The sequence below is a fragment of the Panthera tigris genome, chromosome A3 (assembly GCF_018350195.1).
Source record: "Panthera tigris isolate Pti1 chromosome A3, P.tigris_Pti1_mat1.1, whole genome shotgun sequence".
Taxonomy (NCBI): Eukaryota; Metazoa; Chordata; class Mammalia; order Carnivora; family Felidae; genus Panthera; species Panthera tigris.
The window spans coordinates 79548042-79558236 of NC_056662.1; the positions used below are offsets into that span (position 1 = coordinate 79548042).

At 38.6% G+C, this 10195-nt stretch overlaps 1 pseudogene; it reads left to right on the top strand.

The window, feature by feature from the left end:
- The first annotated feature begins 2809 nt into the window (after window positions 1-2809).
- LOC102954419 lies at window positions 2810-3425 on the top strand (annotated as a pseudogene).
- Window positions 3426-10195: the final 6770 nt, after the last annotated feature.

Below are 10195 nucleotides of genomic sequence, written 5' to 3' on the forward strand. Positions count from 1 at the left end.
TTTACAAGATAAAAAGAGTCCTGGAGATGGACAGTGATGATGGTTGCACCACATTTTGAACGTATTCAATACCACTGACCTGTACACTGAATGGTTAGGATGGTAAATTTTGTTATGTGTGTTTTGCCACACACACAAATCAATGAATCGATGAGTAAAAGACTGTTGGAGAAGAGCATATTCACACAGTATGAAGGTAACTCATACATACACACACACAAACTTACACAGTTTGCCTATTAACTACAAAATGGAGAAGTGATCTTCACAGAAGAGAAAACTGGATGGGGTACCTGGGTGGCTCAGTCAGTTGAAGTCTGATTCTCAGTTTTGACTCATGAGTTTGAGCCCTGCATTGGGCTCTACACTGTCAGTGTGGAGCCTGCTTGGGATTCTCTCTCTCCCTCTCTCTCTCAAAATTAGTAAATAAACTTAAAAAAAAACTCTTTAAATAAAACAATGAAAAGAAAAGCCAAAGACTTAGAGAAAATATTTGCAAGACACATATCTGATACAGAACTTATATACAAAATATATAAAGAATTGTTAAAATACTATAAGAAAACAACCCAATTAAAAAATGAACAAAAGATCTAAACAGATATTTCACCAAAAAGATCTACAAATGGTAGATAAGCCTATGAAAAGATGCTCAACATCATTTGTCACTAGGGAATTGCAAATTACAACAAGAATGTAATACACTACATACCTATTAGAATGGCTTAAGAAAAAAACCCAGGGGCGCCTGGGTGGCCCAGTTGGTTAAGCATCCAACTCGACTTTGCCTCAGGTCATGATCTCACAGTTTGTGAGATGGAACCCCACATCTGTCAGCACAGAGCCTGTTTGGGATTCTCTGTCTCCTCCTTTCTCTCTCTGCCCCTCCCTTGCTTACACTCTCTCAAAGTGTGCTTACACTCTCTCATTTATAAGACTAAAAACAAAAGGAATTATATATGTAAGTACCATTTCCCATGAGGGTATGGGAATTCTGAAACCATTATACAGGTATACTGGAATTGAAGAATTAAATGAATGATGGGTGATAGGAGCCAGGTTGTTGTGGGAGGTTACAGATAAGGAAGGGAAGGGGAAGAAGCTAACATAATCTATGTTGTAATGGATTAGAGTTGGAAATACCAGTGTGAACTCATGTTTAGCTTAGTATAGATACAGATGATTACAGATAGAAATATTTATAGATATGTATGCATATATATAGGTTATTATACACACCTATTATTTATTTGCTTTGTCAACTGAGAGGGCTTAAAAGAAATGACAGCCCAGTAGCAATGAACACACCTAGAGCCCAGATCTTGGTTTCTAACACCAGTCTCCAATAAAAGGAATCAGGGCTCCTTGGAGAAAAGGCTGATGCTAGGAATGGGACAGGAAAGACAGAATTTGAGCTTAGAGCATCTTGTAGTGCCAGAAAGGAAAAGAAAGTGCTAAAAACAAAAAAAAATCAACTTCACAGTGATGGTCATATGGAGATATAGGGTCTGATTGAATGAGTTCCTAACGGCCAAAGCTGGAACAACGTGAGCAACACAAAGAATAAAATAGTCTTGGGGCGCCTGGGTGGCTCAGTCGGTTAAGCGTCCGACTTCAACTCAGGTCACGATCTCGCAGTCTGTGAGTTTGAGCCCCGCATCGGGCTCTGGGCTAATGGCTCAGAGCCTGGAGCCTGCTTTGGATTCTGTGCCTCCCTCTCTCTCTGCCCCTCCCCCGTTCATGCTCTGTCTCTCTCTGTCTCAAAAATAAATAAATGTTAAAAAAAAATAAAAAAAAAAAAGAATAAAATAGTCTTGTATTGTAACCCTAAGTATAAAATAAATATTCATGAGTCCATACTGATATACATAAGTGACTAAATAAATAAATAAATTCAGGACATTAGATATATCTCTCATGCAGAATTGCAAATAATTGATGTAAGTATTCTGCCCTTAAGAGTGTGGAACATAATTCCCCATTCCTTAAATGTGGGCTGTTTATGGCAACTTTCTTCCAAAGAATACAGTATGGAAAGAAGAAAAAAAAGAGAGACAGAGACAGAGAGAGAAAGCTTACAGTAGAGAATCCTGACAAACGCTATCCCAGGCAGGAAATTAAGGGCAACATCAGCAGTGATAAGTCATGTTGATAGTATGTACCCTTGATATGATATGTGATGATAATGGTGCTTCATCTCTGTGGTCTTCCTTCCCACATTACCCCAGTCTAATCATGAGGGAGCATCAGATAAATCGCAATGGAAGGACTTTCTACAAAACATCTGACCAGGAGTCCTCGAAACTTTCAAGTATCATCAAAAACAAGAGAAGTCTGAAAATAATAGTCACAGCCAAAAGGACCCTAAGGAGACATAACTGTAAAACATCAGATAGTATCCTGATATAGAAAAATGACATTAGGGGAAAACTGAGGAACCTTCAAGCGTGAACTTGAGTTAATAAGAATAGATCGATTGGCCCATTAATTATGACAAATGTACCATACTAATGAAAGATGCTAATGATAGAGAAAACTGGATGTAGCGTATATGAGAACTCTTTGTACTTTCTAAATACTAAGTCTGTAAATGTAAGACTGTTCTAAATTTTTTTAAAAATTATTTTAAAATAAAAGAAATAGACGTGTTCCCTCTTTCACTCCCAGAGAGGGTCCTGGCGCACCTGTGCCTGGGCTGGCGGTACTCACGCACCTTGGCCTTTCAATTTTCCCTCTTTCCCACCCTCTGCTGTGCTTGAACAGAGGACTCGGTGCTGAGATTGTCTGATTGTCTAAACCCACCAGGAAAATGGTGGAAAATTCACTATCACCATTGTCAGAACGAGTGGTTTATGGTTTTGCTCTTGAGCTTCCAGTTTGTCTTTGTATTATATCTTGTATGAGCCTTTATTCCTGAATCTTTTTTTTTTTTTTTTTTACATTTATTTTTGAGAGACAGAGAAAAAGCACGAGCAGGGAAGGGACAGGGAGAGAGGGAGACATAGAGTCCAAAGCAGAGCTGTCAGCACAGAACCCTACATGGGGCTTGGGGCTTGAACACATGAACGGTGAGATCATGATGTTAAGCCAAAGTCAGACGCTTAACCGACTGAGCCACCCAGGTGCCCCTTTTATTCTTGAATCTTGACTAGACTCCTTAGGCTTAACCTTTTGGCCTCAGAAATATTGGGCACTTGCATTACCTGTTTATCTCCTACAGTAATCAGCTATGTACTTTTATTTGGAGTTTATGTGATGAGTACCTTTCCACTCAATTCCATTCATAACAGACATAAATAACTATACTAAAAATCAACAGCAGAAGAAATACCAAGAGCCTGCCTCAGCATTAAGACATACTGCTATTAGTGAAGCAAACCAAATATTCTTTTTTTTCAGCCAAAAAATTTTACACTAAAAACTGAATTATATGTAGACATACTAACACCAAACATTTATTTGTGATTTTTGACATAATAATTTTGACCATAATTATTTTGAATATTTTTTATTAATACCCAGTATTAAGATGTTAAAAAAAGTACATTGAACTTCTCTTAGATTAAGTTCTATTAATATTGTAAATGTTCTTAAATGTTAGTTATTAATGGAAAGAATAAATAAAATTTTATGTTACCAAAGAAAATTTAAAAACAAACAAAGGGAATGAACTATTGATACAGGTAATATTTGGGTAAATCCCAAGAGAATTAAGTTGACTGCAAAAAGCCAACTCAAAAAGTTATATATATATATATTTTTTTAACTTTATTTTTTATTTTTTAAAATTTACATCCAAATTAGTTAGTATATAGTGAAGCAATGATTTCAGTAGATTCCTTAATGCCCCTTACCCATTTAGCCCATCCCCCCCCCACAACCCCTCCAGCAACCCTCAGTTTGTTCTTCATATTTTTGAGTCTCTTTTGTTTTGTCCCCCTCCCTGTTTTTATATTATTTTTATTTCCCTTCCCTTATGTTCATCTGTTTTGTCTCTTAAAGTCCTCATGTGAGTGAAGTCATATGATTTTTGTCTTTCTTTGACTAATTTCACTTAGCATAATACCCTCCAGTTCCATCCACATAGTTGCAAATGGCAAGATTTCATTCTTTTTGACTGCCGAGTAATACTTCATTGCATATATACCACATCTTCTTTACCCATTCATCCATGGATGGACATTTGGGCTCTTTCCATACTTTGGCTATTATTGATAGTGCTGCTATGAACATGGGGGCAAAAAGTTATATTTATATAATATGTAGCAATTTATATTAAATTTGGAATAACAAAATTATAGAGAACAGATCAGTTGTTGGCAGGGGCTAGAGATGGGGAGAGTATGAGTAAAACAGGTAGCAGGAAAGACACTTGTGATAATGCAACAGTTTTGTTATCTTGATTGTGTTGGTGTTTACATGAATCTACACACGAGATAAAATTGCACAGAACTACATGCACACACACATGCACACACACAGAGCCATGTACAACTGGTGAATTCTAAATAAACTTTGTGGACTGTACTAATGTCACTTTCCTGGTTGTGATAGGTATATATTCATGCAAGATGTGACCCCTGGGGGAATCTGAATAAAAAGTAAATGGAATCTCTCATTACATTTTTTTTTAAATTTTATTTATTTATTTATTTATTTATTTATTTATTTATTTATTTTTGAGACAGAGAGAGACAGAGCATGAACGGGGAGGGTCAGAGAGAGAGAGAGGGAGACACAGAATCTGAAACAGGCTCCAGGCTCTGAGCTGTCAGCACAGAGCCCGACGTGGGGCTTGAAATCACGAACCACGAGATCATGACCTGAGCGGAAGTCAGACGCTTAACCGACTGAGCCACCCAGGCATCCCTCTCATTACATTTTTAAAGGCATTAACTGCTGCTTTCTTTTATTCATTCCTTCTTTAATGACATATAATTCATATACCATACAATTCACCCTTTTGAAGTGTACAATTCAATGGATTTTAGTATATTCACGGTTCAATTTAGTATATTGGTAACATACATGCAACCATCACCACTAATTCCAGAATGCTTTCATCACCGCAAAAGAAACCCTATCCTCAGGAGTAGTCACTTCCCGTTTCTCTTCCATTATCCTTTAGAAATTACTAATCTACTTTCTGTCTCTGTGGATTTGCCTATTCTTGATATTTCATTTACATGGAATCAATACATTATGTGTTCTTTTGTGTCTGGCCTCTTTCACCTAGCATGTTTTTAAGATTCATCAACATTCTAGCTTGTATGAGTTTTTCATTCCTTTCTATGATTGAATAATATTCCACCATATAGATATACCACATTTTGTTATTCATTCCTTACTTAATGGACATCTAGGTTGTTTCTGCTTTTTGACTATTATGAATAATACTGCTGTAGACATTTACGTACATTTTCCATTTTCTTGAGTATATACCTATGAATGGAATTTTTGGATCATATGATAACTCTCTAACTTTTTGAAAGACTGACACAGTTTTCCACGGTGCTGCACCATTTTACATTCCCACCATCAGTGAATGAGAATTCCAGTTTCTCCATATCTTTACTGACACGTTATTGCCTGTTTTTTATTATAGCCATCCAAGTGGGTGTGAAGTGATATCTCATTGTGGTTTTGATTTTCTATTTCTTTATTTAAAGTGTTTATTTTTGAGAGAGAAATAGAGTACACAGGCATTGCGGGGGGCAGAGAGAGAGGGGGACAGAGGATCCAAAGCGAGCTCTGCACCGACAGCAACAAGCCTGATGAAGGGCTTGAATGCACAAACCATGAGATCACGACCTGAGCTGAGGTTGGACACTTAACCAACTGAGCCACCCAGGTGCCCCTTGATTTTCTATTTCATAATGACTCAATTTCAGTAGATTTTGGTTTTCTAGGAATTTATCTATGGCATATATGTTATCTATTGTTGGTAAGCAATTGTTCTTAGTTTTTCCTTATAGTCCTTTTTATTTTTGTAAAGTTGATAGTAGCATTCTCTTTTATTGTTGATTTTAGTAATTTGAGTCTTCTTTCCTTTTATCTTTATCAGTCTAGCTAAAGGTTTGTCAATTTCATCGATTTTTTTTCCAAAGTTGGTTTTATTGATTTTCTCTATTGTTTTTCTATTCTCTAGTTCATTTATTTCTTCTGTAATCTTTTTTTAAAATTTTTTAAAGATTTTATTTTTAAGTAATCCCTATACCCAATGTAGGACTTGAACTCACAGCCCTGAGATTAAGAGTTGCATGCTCCATCTCTGTAATCTTTTTTTCTTTCCTTCCTCTTGCTTTGGATTTAATTTGTTCTTCTTTTTCTAGTTACTTTAGGTGGGAAGTTAGATTATTTTTTTAAATTTTTTTTTAACGTTTATTTATTTTGAGACAGAGAGAGACAGAGCATGAACGGGGGAGGGTCAGAGAGAGGGAGACACAGAATCTGAAACAGGCTCCAGGCTCTGAGCTGTCAGCACAGAGCCCGATGTGGGGCTGGAACTCACGGACCGCGAGATCATGAACTGAGCCGAAGTCGGCCGCTTAACCGACTGAGCCACCCAGGCGCTCCGGGAAGTTAGATTATTGATGTAAGATTTTTTTTCCTTCTTTTTAAACACAGGCACTTATGGGTTCTCTGTATATTTTTTGCAACTTCATGTAAATCTGGAATTACTTCAAAAAAAATAAGCAAAAAGTACATATTTCTACTATGCCAGGGGAGCTGTATATAGTGAGGACTCAGCCATTGCACCTATCCTCAAGGAGCTTAGTCTAGTAGAGCAAGGTACAGAGTGTTCCAGAGATGAGTAGATGCCTGTTTGCTGCAAAGGTGAGAGAAAATACTGAAGGATATCCAGGAAAGCCCCATGAAGGTACAATTGAGGGCTTATATGAATTGAAGAACTATGGTTTTATCATGGGAGTTCCATTCTCAGAGAGGCCAGTCCTTGAGGAGGTTGTCACTTATTTCTTCTCAGATCTTCAGGGACCACAGCTAAAGTCATTTGGGACAGAGATGGAAGCACACTCTGATTAAGGCTAATGTTCCTAGCTGAGGGCTTTTCTCTGCAGCTCAAAATTCTCAGAGATACCCTTATCTCCTACCAAGTTGTTCAAAATGTTCAAAATGCACCTATTGACTTCCTTTATAAAAGATAGCAAGAATGATGTTTAAACAGGAAGGGAAGGCTAGAAAATGTGTTGAGTTACTAATAATGAAAACAGTTTAAAAAATTCCCATATACCCTTTAATGAACTTCCTCAACTCTCCCAAACATTAACACTTTGCCTTCAGTTCCTAACACTTTTTAAATGTTTATTTAAAAAAATCTTTTTGACCAAACAACACATTCTTTTAGCTTATGAAGCAAAATAGTATAAAGAGGTACACAGGTGAAAAGTCTTCTCCTCTCTGCCCTTTCTTTTTTCTTTCTTTCTTTCTTTCTTTCTTTCTTTCTTTCTTTCTTTTGAAGATCTAATTGACTTTATTAAGTGATTCATGAATCAGGGGCAACATCCCATCTAATGAGTAGAGGGAACCCCTCACCTCTGCCCTTTCTACCTCATTACTCTCATGCCTCACAAACACTTACAGGTGGCCATCTGTATTTTTCTTTATGCAAACATAAAAATATTTTCATACCCCCCCATTTCTCCACCTCCCTGCCCCCAATCTAGCATCCTATGCATACTGTTCTGGACTTTGCATTTATCATTTAACGGTGTCATTTAGAAAGATTTCCAAATCAGAGCATAGTAATGCTTTTTTTTTTTTTTAAATGGACTTTAGTATTTATTGTATCTCAGCCCACTGCCCTCCAGCATCACCTCAGACGTTGTTCATGCTCCCTCTCTTTCCTGTCTAACCTCAATTGTTTGAATCCCAAATTCCCCAGTGTAGTTCATTCTCTGCGCTAACAAGCTCAGGGCTTTTACAGACCCCAGACCGTGTGACTGGAGCAAAGCCATAACAAACCCCCTGTGCCATCAGGACCACAGGGACACAGTCAGGAGCGACAGCAACAGGGTGATGATTGCCTTAGCATGAGAGACACCCTAAAGAGATCACTGTGGGCCAAGAAGAAGAGATGATCTGGAACTAGGCCTTGTTGCCAAGCAACCCCAGAGGGGATGAAATTAACTCAGTCTGTTTTTCATGTAACTGCATCTCAAATGAAAGCTGAGGCCAGAGTTGATCCCATGCAAAATTAATAATTACCACGTGATTCTTTCTTTCAAATGGCTGTTGCCAAAAGACAGGGGACTAAAGAATATCCCTCTTTTAAAGGGGTAAAGGAGGGGGAACAAAAGAGAACACATAAATGCAGATCCTGTGTTTTTCCATTTGAGTCTTAGGTAGGAAGTCAGGCCTTTCTATCTGAGACTGCTACTGAATCTCCCTGGTAGGAAACCTGTTGTAAAAGCATATCCTAAGTAGACAAGATAATATGCTGATAAAGGGCTGAGGGAGGCTTTTTTTCTTAGAGGTGAGAAAAAGCTTTGGATCATGTGAGACCCTTTCAGTCTCCTTTTTAAGAAAATTAAAGATGAACTTTTTCCCCATTAGTATGTTCAGAGAGGAAAAATTGTCATAAAAATAAAAATAGCCCTACTGCTTCCACCTACTCTCCTTTACCCAACACCAAAGGCTGTAAGAGGAGCACAGCTTGATACACTCAATAACCTTTGCTTTTCAAGGGCTTATCAAATTTAAAAGGCAAAAATGACACAGAAAAGTCGATTCCCAACCCCGACCTCGGCTTCTGCTGCATTAATTTGGGGAAATTAACTGTGTGGTCAGAGAGGAGGAATGGCCTTCTCACCAAGAGAACCTTTGATTTTTATTTTGTAGTTCTGCAATAAAACATGATTCAAAACACAGCTTTTTTAGCCAGAGAAACTAATTTTACCTGAGAAGGAAAACTTGCTTGCCTAACAGAAGGTCAGACCCAGAATTTGTCCTGGGGAAGGTAGTGACCAAGTGGTCACCCTCACTCAGCATTTATGCAGTGTATTTACTAGTGCTGAGACCAGATACTCCCTTGTTGCCCTTTGGCCACCCCACCACCTTCACCTCATTCGAGGCCAACTTGAGCAAACCTCCTCCTGCCCATTGTGCCTCTGTGAAGCACGATAGAGTTGAGCAGAATGTACTGGTACAGAGAGAAAACTAGATAGCGAAATGTACACAATTGATTTTTGGGAACTCTATCAGTCAGCGTCTCAGCAGGAAACAGATGCTCCATTCAAATTGGACGCTTTGAGGAGCTTTTAATAAAGGGGTTATTTAGAAAGGTTGGTGGGGAAACCACAAAGGATTGGTATTATCTTGGGCTGATAACACTGGATTGGGAGTCACTACCATGTCTAGGCCTGAAGAGTGGGAGAATTGGGAGGCAGAGGGATGGGAGGGAGAGGGCCACTCCACAACAATGTAGCGTCATTGGGGGTAAGAATATCCTCATATCACTTGCCTCCTTCCCTCCGATATCTGGCAAGGGTTCCCCATTTGGCTGAACCCCAGTGAAAGTCAGAGGACCAAGAGACCCTTAAATGTAGAAACTATACATCAGCCGTCTGGGACATGGAGCAGCAGGCAGAAAGAGCATGACACACAGAAAATAGCCAGTGCTAAACTTAACTTCATCTTTCTGGCTTCTGGTCTATTCATTCGGCCAGTACTTATTGATCACCAGCTTGGTGCAGGCACTCAACTAGGAGACAAAGCAGTAAACAAGGCAGCCCTCATGGAGTTTACAATCCCTGTGGCCATGTCAGGCCTAGGCAAGCCCAAACTACAACCAGACTGAACATTTAAGACCACAAGCCTTCCAACTTATACTGTGGCTATCATCTGACTTCCCTTATTTGTCTTCCCTCTTGGTCAGGAATAAAGATTTTCTTGTTATTAACTATCAAATCTTGCTATCAACTAGATTTTCTATGTATCAACTATACTTGATTATTATTTTTTTAAGGTTTATGTATCGATTTTGAGAGAGAGTGCAAGTAGGGAAGGGGCAGAGAGAGAGGGAGAGAGGGATCTCAAGCAGGCTCCACGCTGTCAGTGCAGAGCCCAATCTCACAAACGGTGAGATCATGACCTGAGCCAAAGTCAAGAGTTAGACACTTAACCAACTGAGCCAGCCAGGCATCCCTCAGCTATACTTTAAATAAATAAATAGGGT